This window comes from Rhinatrema bivittatum, chromosome 1, assembly GCF_901001135.1.
Source record: "Rhinatrema bivittatum chromosome 1, aRhiBiv1.1, whole genome shotgun sequence".
NCBI classification, from domain to species: Eukaryota; Metazoa; Chordata; class Amphibia; order Gymnophiona; family Rhinatrematidae; genus Rhinatrema; species Rhinatrema bivittatum.
Genome location: NC_042615.1, coordinates 126,688,526 through 126,704,790, shown reverse-complemented (window position 1 = coordinate 126,704,790; position 16,265 = coordinate 126,688,526). Strand labels below are relative to the sequence as shown.

The window sequence follows — 16,265 nt, the reverse complement described above, 5'->3', positions numbered from 1 at the left end:
ATGTACTACCCTACCCAGGCATTACCAAGAAACCAGTGCTTACAATATTGCTGCCAGTTCTATAAAACTGCAATATTAATACGTGCCACCTGAGTAGCAAAAGCACTTAAGTGCCAGCACAGCAGTGCTGGAAAATTTACCACATCTGACAAGTAAAGTTGCCAGAGCTAAGAAAATCTGGTTCAGGCCAGCGCACCTTCCTGCATGGGAGTGTAATGTTTAATACCTTCATTTGCATGGTATTTCCATTCAAAGGCACTAAGCACCATGCCCACTTTTACATGCACATTTTATGCATGTGTAGTTCCTGGCTGCACTAAGGGTTATGCACACAAAAATGTGTGCACAACTCGGAAGAAAACTATGCCTTCTGATCACACCTTATTGTATCAGCCTCTTAGGTAAGAAGTCTAAATACCAAGTATATAATGAAAAGGTTATCAGAAAGGTGCATATATCTGGGTATGGAAAGAACTTAAGTGGACCTGAATTTGGTTAACATTTTATAATGGCTTAAGTTGAGAGAGGCATCATACCACCCACGCCCTTAAAAAGCATACAAATAATTTTCATGAAAAAAAAAAGGCAAGAACAATTGCCCTTTCAAAACTAGAGCAAATCTTAATTCACTTTCAGGCTGATGCAGCAATCTGAGCGTTTAAACACTGTGCATTAGATTTCAACGGACAAGTTTAACACTCAGATTAATTTAATTTTTTTTTTAAACTCCGGATGCAGCAAGCTAATGTTATACTAATACATACCTGTAATATGTGCATTTGGCACATGCTGAATGCCCATTTTAAGTCGAGAAGGAGGGAGGCAGATCAGTTCTAAGTGGCAGCAGTAGCCATCACTTAGTGGGATAAATAAGCTTTGGCCTGTCTGATTCATTTCCCACTTCCTCTGCCTTCTAAGCAAGTCACTAAACTGCATTCATGTGTTCTAGCATCACAAAGTTCTAAGTAAATTTAATCTAGTTACATCACTCAGTTTAAGAGGATTTAGCCAAGAATGTAAAGCCTTGAAAAGGATTTTTTTTTTCAAACTTCACTTTATCAAAGAATGAAGTTAGAACTATAAGTTAATTATACTGAAATGCTCCATGGGTGTGCACCACATGGGTGCAGCACCATGACCTTTTAAAGAGAAAAAAAAATACCCTCTATACTACAAACATCTACACTTTAGTCTATTATCCAGTTATCCAAGGTATATGCTCATAAGATATTACAAGAGTAGCATCATAATATCCCTTCCCAAAAAGATGATTTTATTCTAATATAAAATGCAATATTGTTTTGAAAAATCGACATGTTGCCTTTTTCTATTTTTATAATTTCAGAATCAAGATCTCTATGATCTGATTGAGCCACTTTGCAAATGAGTACTATATTTTTCACTGCCAAAATGCATCTTCATGGGAATTTTCCAGCCCTCTCAAACAGCCAAATCACAAAAGTTTCTAGATACTGAAATAACAGACTGAATTGTAGGAAATATCCCAACTCTTTCTAAGACAAGCAGCTAAGATGGACCCTTTGATATCAGTAAAAATTGACATTGGCCTATATGGGCTACATACAGTCAAATGCAGACATGAGAGAGCCTTCTCATTGCTGTGTACGTGACGAGCTGAAGAATTTATTAGCCTTGCTCGCTGAGCTGGCTCCAAAATGAAGCCAAAAGAAACATCCGCACAGATGGTGCTGGGTGGGACTCTGTGCTGCAAAAAATACTGGGGCCTCTTTATGATCTTACATGCCCATGCTGGGTCATAGTTTATTACAGCCTGCCAGACCTATGAAACTGTCATTCCACTGGTAGGCCTAGGTGGGCTATGACCCACCAAACCAGGACTGTCTGATCCAGAAAAGGGCCGTTGCCCGGAGCATCAATACCATCGCAGGATCCCATCCCGATGACCGTGAAGAGGAGAATCGGAACAAGACCAAGGCGGGATCCCATCCCTGCAGTGGCAGAAATAGAAGTTTGGCTGGAGCAAATGGGAAGCCTGAGGGTAATAGGGGGAGGGGGTGAGAATTGGAGCTTGAGTGTGCATCTGTCTGTGGATGAGAATGGGAGTCTGGGTGTGCATAAGAATGGGAACCTGGGTGCGTATCTGTGTGAGAGACTGGTAGAGCAAGTGAGACCTGGTGTTTGTGGTAGAGCATGTGAGTGAGAGCTTGGGGTGAAAGCATGAGCGCGCTTGTGTGAGGGAGTCTGTGACAAAGCATGAGCTGTGTGTGAGCGGGAGAAAGGGAAGAAGACAGTAGGAGAAGAAACAGAATGAAGAGAGACCCTAAAAAGGAATTAGGAAATTACCAACAAGGGAAAATGGGAAAAAAGACTAGGACAAACTGATTAGAAAAAGACAAAGATCAAACAAAGGTAAAAAATTGAAATTTTAGCAATTGGCATATGCCATCTTTGGGAAAGTGCATTTCTTATATTTTACTCTTTCTTCAGTATTCCACTGCTCAGAGTCTAGTTTCTCAGGCTATTTCCATTTTGCTGCATGTTTCTGTTTCTAATTTGTAGTCTCATTTCTATATTAGGTAAGGGCTGGGCTTGCGCGCCTGTTTCACTGAAATGCAGTATTCCTGATAGTATGCAATTTCTCTGTAGTAGTCCAGCTTGTTCTGTTATTCCAGTACGCAATGTATTAATGTTTTATTGAAACAAAATATTGAACCACCATTAGAGGGGAAAAAAAATTTAAACAATGCTGTTGTCCAAATGAGGCTTCAAATTGGGGATTATAGTTTAACAAATGAAAATAAGAAAAAAGAGCTCCCAATTAATAAACATAACCCGCTATACCAGACAATGCAGGAATGCAAACCTAAGAGGATATAGACAAGAGTCTCTGTATTCTGCAAAAAAACCTTCTAGCTGATCGGGATCAAAGAAAAGATGCTTAAGTGTACCTAATTTAGCAATACATTTACAAGAAAACTGAAGAAGAAGTGATGCATCAATATCAACCACCCACTGTTTAAGCAAAAAATCTTTCTGCCTCAACTGAGAACTGGAGCAACATCACGAAATAATGCTAGTTGCTGGCCAAGAAAACTTATCAGAAGCACAAAAAAAACATTTTCATGGTCCATATTCTATCAAGTTCTAAAGCATATAACAAGTAAAGAGGCAGAACCTTTAATTTCAATCTGGCAATCTTGGCACATAGCTGTTAAATTCTGTTGCATTAAATTGTATAGACTGCTAGATGAAAAAGCAGTCTAGAGCAGTGGTTCTCAACCCTGTCCTGGGGACCCCCCCCCCAGTCAGTCGGGTTTTCAGGATATCCACAATGAATATGCATGAGAGAAAATGTGTATACACTGCCTCCATAACATGCACATTTTCTCTCATGCATATTCATTGTGGATATCCTGAAAACCCGACTGGCTGGGGGGGTCCCCAGGACAGGGTTGAGAACCACTGGTCTAGAGGGTATATAGAAAGCTTTAGTAATGGGTGGAATTGAATCCTGAGATACTTTAAGAACCTCAACATAAAGTTTCCTAAGAGGTTTAACTGGGGAAATACTAATTGACTTAGGGAAATTAAGAATTCTCAAATTTAATTTCCTAGAATTATTTTCTAAAGCTTCTAATCTTCGTTGGATAAATTCCTGACTCTTAAAACTACATCACATTTGATCAATGACTCACACTGCTTCTCTATAAGAGATATGTTCTATAGTTCCCTTTATAACTAGATCATGCCCCGTGACCTGAGTTTGAATTTTCCCAACTGCAGTCACATTTTCAAATTTAGACCTTAAGGATTGTTCCAATCCATTAATAGCAATCCAAAGTGTCTCCGTGGTAATCTGTGCAGGTCTCTAAGGGAGGTTAGATGATGGTAAAGTACCAAAAGCTGGTGTCACCCAAAAAACCATTAAGTGATCTTAGCAGATGCCCGAGAGGCCATCAAAACAGGTTCTCCCACCACAGGAGAAATCTTTGGAACACCCAAAGGCTGAATCGGGATCTCCTGAGAACCACATGATAGCACAGAGTCCAGTCCAGGTGGTAAGTGGAGATCAGGGGTGAGGGAGATGGAGTTCCCAAAAAGCAGCAAGCAAGGGATCCCATGCCAAGCCGAGGCAGCCCTGAAGTACTGGAGCTCAACAGCTGCATAAACCCATCAATGGTAAGCAGACGGAGGGAACTGCAGGATTTGGAGAGGGAAAACAGTTCCTTTTCTCTTCTTCCCCATAAAACCAAAGAATGGAAAATAAAACAGGCAAATATCCAGAGAAAGGGGGACTTACTTGCAAAGATCTTCCAAAAAGAGCAGCAGGACAGCGTCTGGGAGCTCGACAAAGCCACGTGTCCCTTTGATGGCAGCGCAACACTGCAGGTCCAAAGAAATAGGCCCCTCCTGGCATCCTGGGTTGATGTCAGGATGCCCGGCACAGCCAGGGCAGGAACCAATGTGGACCAAAGAAGAGAAGGCACTCCCCTGGAAGCTCAGGGTTCCTCTAGCGAGTCAAGAAGTTGACACTCCTCTGCAGACCCGGTTACTGCTTTTTAATAAGGTTACTTTTGAGTCCCGAGCGTCAATGCTGTGACTGTATGATATGGCAAGCTTCTAGATGTTTCTTCTGCAGGAGGTAACATTGCTTCACAAAATGTTTAGCAGTGGAGGGATATTTTCTGCTAAGGTGACACCAGAACTTGAATTTTTTTTCATGTTGGTTGTAATGTAAATTGTCCTAGCTCTGCACCTATTCTCATGATTGCTATTTTATTGTAGTTATGATGATTTCTGGCTCTTGATTATGGTAAGCATTTACAGCACTAAGATGAATCGTGACAAGACTTATTTAAGCTAGATCCAGATAAATCAAGATAGTCTAGTATCTCTAGTGGGGGGGGGGGGGGGGGGAAGAGGATCAGGAGAGAGATTCATGTAGTGGAACTTTCCTGTTGCGTCTGGTCGCAGACGGCTGTGACCACTCTGCCTTACCTCTTTTCTACCCTTTTCCTCCTCCTTGGGCAAGATGGCTGCCTCCAGTGCCGAAACCCTCAGTGTCTCCAACTCAGCATGGGCATCCCAGTCTGCCATGCTCCTTCCCATGGCCTCCTAGGGTGCGCGCATGCACATTGCCTACACCTAAATACACGTCATGGCGGGAACCTCGGGGGTGTCCCCACTGCATGAAGTCAATACCTCTGGGCATTTAAGCCTCCCCTACCCTACCTATGTTGAGTTAGCAAGGACTTTGGTTTAGCTACTCTGACTGCTCTAAGCTGCTTGCTTAGACGCCTCTCTACCCTCCAGGGAATCTCACTTCTGACGAAGCTCTAGGCACCCACTCCTCGGGGGCTTCTCCCTTCCTACAACCCTTTGAGGCTTCTACTAACTAGACAACCACTCCTCGGGGGTCTCTCTCTTTCATTTCAGGATCTGCTGCACTATTTGGTACTCGCTCCTCGAGGGCCTATCAGTCCAGTCTATCCTGCACCACGGATCTTCGGTCCCACCATCTCCATTGCCAGGAAGACGTCCACACTACTCTCCTGTGAGTACCTCTGCGATCCAGTTCTCCAATTCCACCCACCAGGCTCAGTTATGCCCGCACTGCAGGTCCCTATCTTCCATGAACACCTGGGTGAGACTTCTACATCTGAGACTGTCTGAGCGTATTGGCACTTTGCTGGACTTCAGTGCCTTTCCTTCCTGCCTCATACCATCTATCTACAGCAGTACAATAAAGCTTTCCACCTACAAGTGTCTGCTCTCTGAGGTTAGCTTATCGCTGTGGTTTCTCATGGGGCCCCTCCCCATGAGAGGAGTCATCTCCACTGCGACTAAGGGTCCACAGGATGCCACAAACAACATTTCCTACCGTAAAAATAAGAGGTTCTAATTGATGGGTCTCTTGATACTGGTGCTTTGAGAAAGTTTTCTAAGTAGTCAGACTAGTTTGGGTGGTGGGGAGGAATAGAAAGAAAAATCACAGCACAATGACATTGCACTAACCAGACTTGTAGAAGTAGTCAAGGCTGTTATGCTAAAATGTTTAGGGTTAACCAGTGTGTTAAAGGTCAGCATTAAGTTTAGTTTCTGTCTTCTGGGCTCAATTTACAAATCATATGACTTACGAGAATCCAGATTAAATTATGCCAACCAGTTGAAAAACCCTATGCAAACTCTCCCATTGGTGTATATGTTTAGAGGCAGTGACAAATTTAGCTAACAGCTCCGAAGAGCTTAGCTAGGTTTACTCTATATTTGGTAAACTGCACTGCTCCTAGAAACATAGAAATGATGGCAGAAAAGACCAATTGGCCCATCCAGTCTGCCCCACAAGCTCCCACACTTATTTTCCCATATCTGTTTCATCAACTACCAAGTTCAGGGCCCTTGTTGGTAACTGATTCAAATTTCCTGCCCTCCCCTGACATTGATGCAGAGAGTAATGTTGAAGTTGCATCAAGGGTGAGCATAAGGCTTAATGGTTAAGGGTAGTAACTACCGCATCAAGCAAGTTACCCTGATGCTTATTTACCCCGACTGCACAGATCAATGCCTTGTTAGATGTAGTCTGAATGTAATCCCGTTTTCCACATTTCCCCCTGCCATAGAAGCAGAGTGCAATGATATTTATGCATTCAATTTGATGTATCAGGCTTAAATGGTTTAGGGTAGTAACCGCCATAATAAGCAAACTACCCCCCATGCTTGTTTAACCAGATTGTGAAGTTCAGACCTTGTTGGTATTTCTCTCAATGCAAATCCTCTTTTTCACATTTCCCCTTGCCATTGAAGCAGAGATCAATGTTGAAGTTGCATTAACTGTGCGAAGGCTTATTAAGTATAGTAATCACGAGGTACTAGCCTCCACGCCAGTAATCTACCCCCATGGCTCTTCTCTTCATTCCCATCCTCTAGCCCAGGGGTCGGGAACCCCTGGCTCACGAGCCAGATATGGCTCTTTTGAGGGCTGCATCTGGCTCGCAGACAGGTGTCGCCACACTTTCCAGTCCCCTGCTGACCCAGCTGCTCCCTGGTCCTCCTCCGCCCGGGCTTAAAATGCTGTCAGCCCGGGTGGAACGCGGCAGAATAGCTGGAGTCGGCGGCACCGGCATGCTCTCTTCTTCCCGCCCCCCCCCCCTCCCGGAAGAGGAAGTGGTGAGCATCGGGTGCGTGCGCGGGAAGAAGAGACCACGCTAGTGTGGTCTCTTCTTCCCGCCCCCCTCCCCCGTGGCCCGGAAGAGGAAGTGGAGAGGCATCGGGTGCAGTGCGCGGCAAGAAGAGGCCACGCTAGTGTGGTCTGCGTCGGTCCGACGAAAAGAAGACTGCAGCGCGGCTCAGAGGAAAATGAAGAGGTTCAACCATGGCCGATGGGACTCCTCTGCAAGGGCTGAAAAAGAAGGAGGTTAGCCGCGTTGGGAGGAGGAGAGAGTGAATGAGCGAGGCAAGCATGTGTTTGAGATCCTGTGTGTGTGAGTGAGAGATTGCATGTATGTGAATGATTGAGAGCCTGTATATGTGAAAGAGAATATGTCTGTGATTGAGAGCCTGCCTGTGATTGAGAGCCTGCCTGTGATTGAGAGCCTGCCTGTGATTGAGAGCCTGCCTGTGAGAGAGAGCATGAATGTAAGTTTACCATTGGGAACCTGTATGTGTAAGTTTGTGATTGAAAACCTGTTGTGTGAAAGAGTATGTGTGTATGATTGAGATCCTTTGTGTGTGAGAGAAATCATGTGTATGTATGATTAAGAGCCTGTGTGTATAAGTAAGAGAGAGACCATGTGTGTCTGTATGTGATTGAGAGCTGATTTAGGTGAGGGAGCATGTGAGTATGTGATTGAGAGCCTGTGTGTAAATGAGAGAAAGAGAGGACATGTTTGTAAGCATGTGAATGAGAGTCTGTGTGTGAGAGAAAGAGACAGCATGTATTTATGTGATTGAAAGCCTGTGTGTGTAAGCGTGAAAAGATAGACAGCATGTGTGTAAATGTGTAATTAAGAGCCTATATAAGTGAGAGAAAAAACATGTGTATATGTGAGTACTGAGAGCATGTGTGTATAGGTGTGTCATTGAGAGCCAGTGTGAGAGAGCGCTGGTATGTGACAGAGGAGAAAGTTCCAAGCAAACCACCCCGCCTCCTGCTAATTCAGAACAATCTCAGGACACCTGGATATCAAACGTTCCCAGGTATGCAGAGCAAAAAAATTTTTGTATCCTTATTTTTCATTACTGGGTCTTTTGTGCCTGCTATTTTGAAATATTTTGTTGGTATCTGGAAATGTTTTATATGAGTTTTAATTATTGGATATTCCACTCATCAGCTGTTTCCAAATATGTTTCTTTTTGTTAGTACAGTTTTACTGCTGATGATTTTATATTTCTTGATTTGTTTTATAAGGATGGGTGATGTTTCTTTTTTCCTTTGTTACACTGCATACAGAGACTCTGGCTTGTTGCAGTTTCCAATTCAGTTTTTTCTGCATGCTTCTTGTTATGCGTTTTGGTCTCTTTATTCTATGTTAGGTGAGGGACAGCACGTGATTCAGGTGAGGTTTTCTGCTGGCGTGTAGTTTCTGTGTAGGACTCTATAGCAGCCTGACTTGGTCCATTTTCCTAATAGGAGAAGTATTGGTTGTCTTAAGGCCTGGTGTAATATTTCAGAGACTTATTGTACTTTAAAAGTGTGATCTTACATAAAATGCACACATTACTTATATTTAGTTTTAAACATATTGTATGGCTCTCATGGAATTACATTTTAAAATATGTGGCGTTCATGGCTCTCAGCCAAAAAGGTTTCCTGACCCCTGCTCTAGCCTTATGGATCCACAATGTTTATCCCAGGCCCCTTTGAAATCCTTCAGTTTTAGTCTTCACTTCCTCCGGAAGGGCATTCCAGGCATCCACCACCCTCTCCGTGAAGAAATATTTCCTGACATTGGTTCTGAGTCTTCCTCCCTGGAGTTTCTGCTGATTTTTTTCCCAACGTAAAAGGTTTGTTGTTGACCATGGGTCATTAAAACCTTTCAAGTATCTGAAAGTGTATATCATATCACCCCTGCTCCTCCTCTCCTCCAGGGTGTACATATTTAGGATCTTCAATCTCTCCTCATAAGTCATTTTATGTAGATCATCCACCTTTTTGGTCACCCTTCTCTGGACTGCCTCCATCATGTGTCTGTCCCTTTGGAGATGCGGTCTCCAGAACTGAACACAGTACAGTGCTATTATGAGGTATCTTATAATAAACGACTAAAGATTTTTCTCTTACTGGCTTTTGGTATTTATTGTTTACTAGCAACCCTAACACCAAGAGCATCTGAACAGCCTAATAAAGAAAAAAAATAGTTCCTTCAACATCCATGCCACCACAGCTAAGATGTGGACGTCTGGATACATTAATGTACACTGGTTAAGTGATAAGAGGACTTGAAAAGGCTTCAAATGGCTTGGATTCCTTAAATGAAGAGGGAATCATACCTGCCTGGGTCAGTAAGGGTCATTAGTAGCATAATTTGTTGACCTTTTCAGTTTTACCAAGGTCTCCTTTATTAGTGGTAATGGAGGGTAGGCATAGAGAAGGTCCATTTGAGTACATTGAGAAGGATCTAATGCTAAACTCTGCAACAAAGTGGCTGAACCTTGTTGAGATGGGTAGCTAATAACTATCTCTGGAAGTCCCCAGTAGAGAATGTTTGCTATATGTTGGTGCAAATATGATCCATGAGGGTCAAGAACTCATTCTTTCCTGGTAAATGTGGGCCAGATGATAAATCTATTACACAGCTCCAAATCCTGATGGTTTCCATAGGGAGGATAAGACGCAATTCCTCCTTGATACTGAACATGGATCGACTGGATTAAAATAATCTCGTTAGACCAGATTGATGAGGTAATTCATCTTTTAGGTAGACCAATGGCTCTGTGCCAAGGAGACCTTTGCTCCCAGCATTGGGACAAAGCATCTTTAGTTAGGATAATCTCATGTGGGGGATCTGTGAAAGGGCAAACCAGTTGTGAGTTTGTACTTATAGCACCACCAAAATAGGGAGCTTGAGTTCTTTGATCTTTACCTGGTATTTTAGACTTTGTGAAGATATATTCCACTGGGCTTTTAAGGTCCACTGGGACTGTCATGTGGAATCATGTCATAGGTATAATATGTACTAAGTCATATAGCCCAACATTTTGTGGAAATTGCGAGCTGAGCTATTTAGCTATTAAATAACTTGTTCACAGTAGATAGATTTTTTTTTTTATAGGTGGGAATGACCATTGCTTTCTGAGAAATGAAGAGCGCCCCAATAAACTCCAGATGTAGCACTGGATTGTAGAGATGTGAATCGGAACTGAAATCCGAACCGATTCTGGTTCCGATTCACATCTCTACTGGATTCAAGTTGGATTTTGGGAAATTTATAACCAACTCTAGAAGTTCCAGGAGTTGTATTACTAAATTTAATGCTTCCACTGCTGCAAAAATAGATGCATACTGCTAGATACTGTGTGAAGGCGTGAGGGCCAGATTATAGGCTGAAGGGTAGCGCCCTGTACTGAAGATGAAGAGATCGAATGATGAATAGTTTGGCTTTGCTCTCTAGACCTGAAAAATGCATACACATCCAAATCAAACTTCCATGTCTGAGAGGCAAGATCATGGACAACGTGGTCATCTTTAAAGTCTTTGAGAAGAAATTTGTTTAAGGCTCTGAAGTCCAATATGAACCAAAGTCCAATATGAACCAAAGGACCTCCCCCTCTCGATTTTCTGGGGATTAGGAAGCATTAACATGTCATTGTATGAGATATTTACCATATTCATCTCTTAACAGACCAAGAAAAATCTTTGAATTTTTGTAGTTCCGCTATAAGTGCATATATTGTAACCATAAAAAATTAGTCAATGTTCATGAACAGAGCAGGGAGTTTTGTAATAATTTCCTGCGAAATAGATTTAAAACTTGTGGCTCCTTCCTTGGATGAACTGATAAGTGTTTTGTTTTTAATGACTACAGAGCTGACTAGTGACTATCACTACTGAGTGGTGGAGTAATTGAGTCTTCTTTAAGACAGCAGTTGCTTGTACCTGGTAACTCATACCTACATTTTTGCCCACTGAAGGATTAGTATATGGGACTCCCAGATTTTTATTTTAAGTTCATTTAGAATTTGATATATGGGAATTACTACAATATCTATAAGTACATTAAATTGTTTAAAAATTCCTAGCCTAGGAACTTAGTTCTTCCTGAAAATCAAAAGGAATCACTTGCAAACACCCTCTTGAAGACAGGGAAATAAAAGTCTTCTGGAGGTGAAGTACCCCCAAGCTAGAGAAAGTGATAGTTCAGATGATAGACCTGGTGAGTCATCTCTACCAAAATCCAAATCTATGGAACAACCTCCCATAAATGCTCTGAATGATTCAGACTCAAACAGGAGAGAAAACTATGTAGAGTAGTGTAGTAAGCTGTGTGTTTCTTCGGAGGTGTGCTCTTAAGCATAGCCTTATGAGGATGTGGAAATATCCAGCATCTGAAAGGGTTATCTTGAAAGCACATCGCAGGTGAAACTCAGTGCTGAAGATTGCTGTGTTTACAAATGACCAGATTCCAATATAGGCTCCACCTGTTCTGACGTACTCAGCATCAATATGAAGGATCCCAGTGTACTTGGCATATTACCAGTTTGAAGCACAGCTTATTTAGCCCAGGATTAGGCCTGGAGCTCTCCTCTCAAATATTTCACCTTTGTTCTTGAATTGACACTGTCCACTGGGATCACACAGAGTTAATTAATTCTGGTGCATCCTCCTCAGATGGCACCATTTTGATGTACCGCAGCCTAACTGAACTGTGGGGCCCGGCATCAAGCCTGGGTCTGGGATGTGGCCCCAGCATTGGGACTTAGTCTCTGGGCCGGGCTATGCCATCAAGCCTGGGCCGAGGCCCAGGTGACTAGACCTGGCCTCAGGCCCTAGTCCAGGCGGAGGCCCTGTCCCTGTGTTGGACCTAGGCCAAGGCCCAGGCATCGAGACCAGGTCTCTGGGTCAGGTCCCAGTATTGGGCCTTTGTGGAGGCTCAGGAGCCAGGACCTGGCTGGCTGCAGCTACAGATACCTGACAGATCAAGTATATGGGGAAAAATATTTTGGAGGACCTATCCTTGCTCAGGCCTCTGTCAAAGCCCCAGCATTAGTCTGGGCCTAAGCTGATACTTTGGTGTTACACTCTGGCCTAGGCCATGGCTGCTTTGTATCTCTGCCTATGACCTAGGCATAGGCCTGACCAGAAATTTAACTGAATTAAATGAAAAAAGTGTTTAATTCAGGCAACAAATTAACTCATTTGCTGCATCTTGCAAATTTGGTGAAAACAAATGCACATACCAAGAAACAGATAGCTTTGGAAATGAAAGGATTAAATTGATGATGAAACACTGGGATTCAACAGTTCTCTCATTTAAACCAGACACCTTGACTAAGGAAGTGAAGAGTAGCTGTGCTTAAAAGGTCTTCTTACTTTGCCTTTTAACTGAGCTCTAAAAAGGCAGTGATAACCTGTGATGTCAAAAGTTTGACAGTTGGAATGGTTAGTTTAGATGAAGGTACTGGTATCCTGAAGCTGGAACTTTTGAAGTTTTATGGCTGTAGGAGACAAAATAAATATTTTGGCATATGTTTAAACCCTAGACAATGCATGCACCAGTATGGTAACTGGTAATGGACATTTTTCTGTTACATTTGGGCACCATTTGAACCCTGTGGCTTTATTGTCCATCAACTTTGTGGGAAAGGAGATAGACATTAAAAAAATGTTAAGTTTCAACAAAAAACAACCACAAAAGCTTCTCATGGTCAAGGCCAAGGTGTTTAAAATGAAATAGAAAAATCATTGCCACCAAAGTGAAAAAAAGTTTAGTCTCTCTGGAACATGTCTGTCTAGTTCCACAAAAAGAGTCTAAAAGTCTTACAGAGTGCAGCTGAGTGGGAAGAAATTCTAGTTCTTATTCTGGAAAGAACCTGTTCTATCCTTGTGCTGGATATCACCCCCCACAGCTGTGGCAGATTTAATCTTGTTTGCCCATTCAAAAGAAACATGCTTTAGGCCTTAATCAGTTCTATCATGAGGTGAGGTAAGGTAAGGCAGCTACCTCTTGTACCAAAATTTTGAGAGCAGCAAAATGCTCCCCATCCCCCCCCAAACACTCGTGTGGTGGCAGTGGCCTCATCTTGCTGAAGAGTGAGGTCACACAGCAGCCAATCCTGCCATGGCCTGAAGAGCAATGTCCACTAGAGACAAGGTGAAGCCCATCCTGCCCAAAGGCAAATAAGGGTGGGGAGCCCCTAAGAGCATGGGTGTCATTAGAGAGCGCCTGTATACATGTGAGCGTGAGATTGTGTAAGAGATCCTGTGTGCATGTATGAAGGAGACAGAGGGTGTGAGTGAGAGAGAGCGTGTAAGAGTAAGAGAGAGCATAAGAGTATGAAGTTTGTACATCCCCCTTCCCCCAATCCATCCCAGGTACAGAGGGTGGAGAATTTTTTTTTATTAGTTTTCATTGTTGGGTGGGTTTATCTATTGTTTTGAAATATTTTATTGGTTTTTGAAAACATTTTAAATAGGTCTAGAATTTAAATTTTTGAATGCTGCTCTGTTCATCAGCTGTTTTGAAATATTTGTTTTATTAGTACCCGTTTACTATTAAGACTGGAGTGTCACATTTTTTTTCTTATTACATCTTTATGAGGAATTATGGTTTGCTTTTCATTGTTGCACTGCATAGAGTCTGGCTTATTGCGATTTCCAGTTCAGTTTTTGTTTGCATGTTTGTTTATACTTTATGGTTACTTTATCCTTTATTTGGCGAAGGTCTTGTGTTCTGCATGTGTGACTGATGTAAGGTATTCTTTTGGCATGCAGTTTCTGTGCAGAGATCTAGCGCAGCCTTGTTCTGTTTCCCTAATAAGACGTGTAGTGGTGTTTTAAGGCCTGGTGCAATATTTGCAGTGGTGCCTTTTCAGAGATAGGATTGTTACTGTGAGTGCAGGCATTTAGTGCTGTTTTGGTATGGAATGTTTACTATATTGTGATTGTAATTCTGTTTACTCATGGCTTTCTGGAGGGCCAAACCCACATCACATGCACTTTACAATATGCCTAGTGTTCTGCCTCAGCAATGTGTTTGAAAATATGTATGTGTGTTTCTTGGTTATGTTGTCACTATGTCATCATATTGATATTGCACAGCTTGGTTCTCTGCATGTTGAGCTCTTTCTTGCTTGATTGACTTTTGAATGATACTGAGCTCCTTACTGGATGCTTCCTGTTATGCTTTGTTTCCCTGTTTACTTTCTCTTGCCTTCTCTCAATGGTCCCTTACTGCTAGGAATGCTTGGGACAGTTTGCTGTGTCTTCTTCCATTGAAACTGGGCTCTCTGCAAGCTAGCATCCTCTTTCTCCTGTTCCAAGCAATGCAAAAGCATCACTTTTCACCATTCACTCTCCGCACCTTCTCTCAGCTCCAGTTGCCTCCATCAGAATACTAAGTTTCCAGACAGAACTTTTTAGGTTACTCTTAATTCCTCCTCATTCTGTGAGTGTCTGAACTATTCATCATTTGAATAAATGTTTGGTATTCAAGACTGAGTTTTCTGGTATTTGAAGCTGGGACTAAGGTTTGACTGTTTAGGCACTCAAGCTACAGATCGAGAGCTAAGAACAGTACACCTAGGGACCTTCATTTTCAGTTATTTGCTTTGCTTGGGAATTTCAATGTGAAAAAAAAAAGTGGAAAAGTTCTTTTTCAGACTGATTTTTGTCACATTAAAGTTCCCAAGCAAAATAAAATAAACTGAAAACGAAGGTCTAAATATGCTTAATACCATATGGGCTCCAAGAATTTTTACAGGGTTTCTAGTTGGCACCACAGCAGTGCATATAAAAATATCACATGTATACTAGTTTTACCTCAGGAAACTATAAATGTCCTTTGTTATGTAAAATCTTCCTAAAAAGTGGAATATACAAATTAAAAATGCACAGTTTTTATTTGTGTGGTCAGGGCTGGGAAGGAGAGAGCATAAGGTTTTAAAGTTCGCCCAGAGTGCCTACTACCCTTGCACAGACCTAGAGAGTCTGCCATACACACAGACCCCCACCCATCCCCCACTTCTCCAGGGGGCAAATGCTGGGGGAACATGGCATGGTTTCCAGCTTCCTAGAAATATCACTGACACTTTGCCACTCCTCTGAGAACTTTGACCCCTGCTTTCCCACTCTTGCAACATTTCAAATCACCAAAAGGGCTAGACTTCAAGAGGACCCTCCCACCTTAGTCCTCTTGATATGACCTGTGCTGGGCCTTGCGGGGTTGGAAAGGCCATCTCATCCCTTGCTTCAGTCAGATTACTTTGGGCCATCCCTGGCCTTAATGAAGGACTTTTCTGCAGTTCATGCCTGACCATATGCTATTTGATGCTACCTGCAGTCAAAAGTGATAAGTGTAACCACTAGCTCCTAATGAGGAAATGAGACAAGGTTATATTAGACAAAGCTTAATTTGTGGGGGGAATGGCCTGGAACATAGTACTGGTACTTCTTTTCAGGCTTAAGAGGTGGAGTAGCAAGGGTGTTCTGCTCTAGCCCCTCCACTCCCAACAATCTGAAGGGAAGAAAAGGGGAGGGGTAAACCAGAGAACAAACTAGTGAACAGCCTCTATTTCTTAATCCAGCCTTTCCCTTCCTGTTCTCCCTCCCCATCATCTCTTGTCCTGAATCACAGAGAACAGAAGGGGAAGAGGTGATACTGAAGCAGATACTATAGACTAAAGATCAGACAAAAAAAATAAGATTTTCAATTAGCACGAGTATGAAACTTGTGAGAAGTACTGCCAATTATCAAGGTCTCAACCCTGGCACTGCTGTTTATAAAGATTTGTGCTAATTCAACCCCTTTTTTGTGTCCATTGCTGAGGGCTTAATTTCTGGCAGAACAAACCAGAACGGCATTCTGTTATCTTTTTTCTGGGACCCAAGAAAGCGGAGCAGAGCCAGCAGGGTAAATCAATTCTGGCTCCCCTGAAGAAACAGAAGACAGCAAGTAGTTGCATGGTCCTCTAGCCCTTGCAGGAAGCAGAGAAGAACAAAGATTGTTGGACCTGCTTACCCTGGGGCAAGGACAGCGCCATGACCAAATCAGGTAATATGGGTATGTGAGCGCACTTCTGGCCCTGCTCCTTTCCATAGGTCACACCTCCCCCTCTCCCAACCACAC

The 16,265-nt window shown here is 42.6% G+C and overlaps 1 protein-coding gene across 2 annotated transcripts in view; it reads right to left on the bottom strand.

Annotated features, from left to right (window-relative positions):
• Positions 1 to 16,265, bottom strand: part of MTUS1 (microtubule associated scaffold protein 1) — a 204,265-nt gene that overhangs the window by 116,921 nt on the left and 71,079 nt on the right. The window lies entirely within an intron of this gene.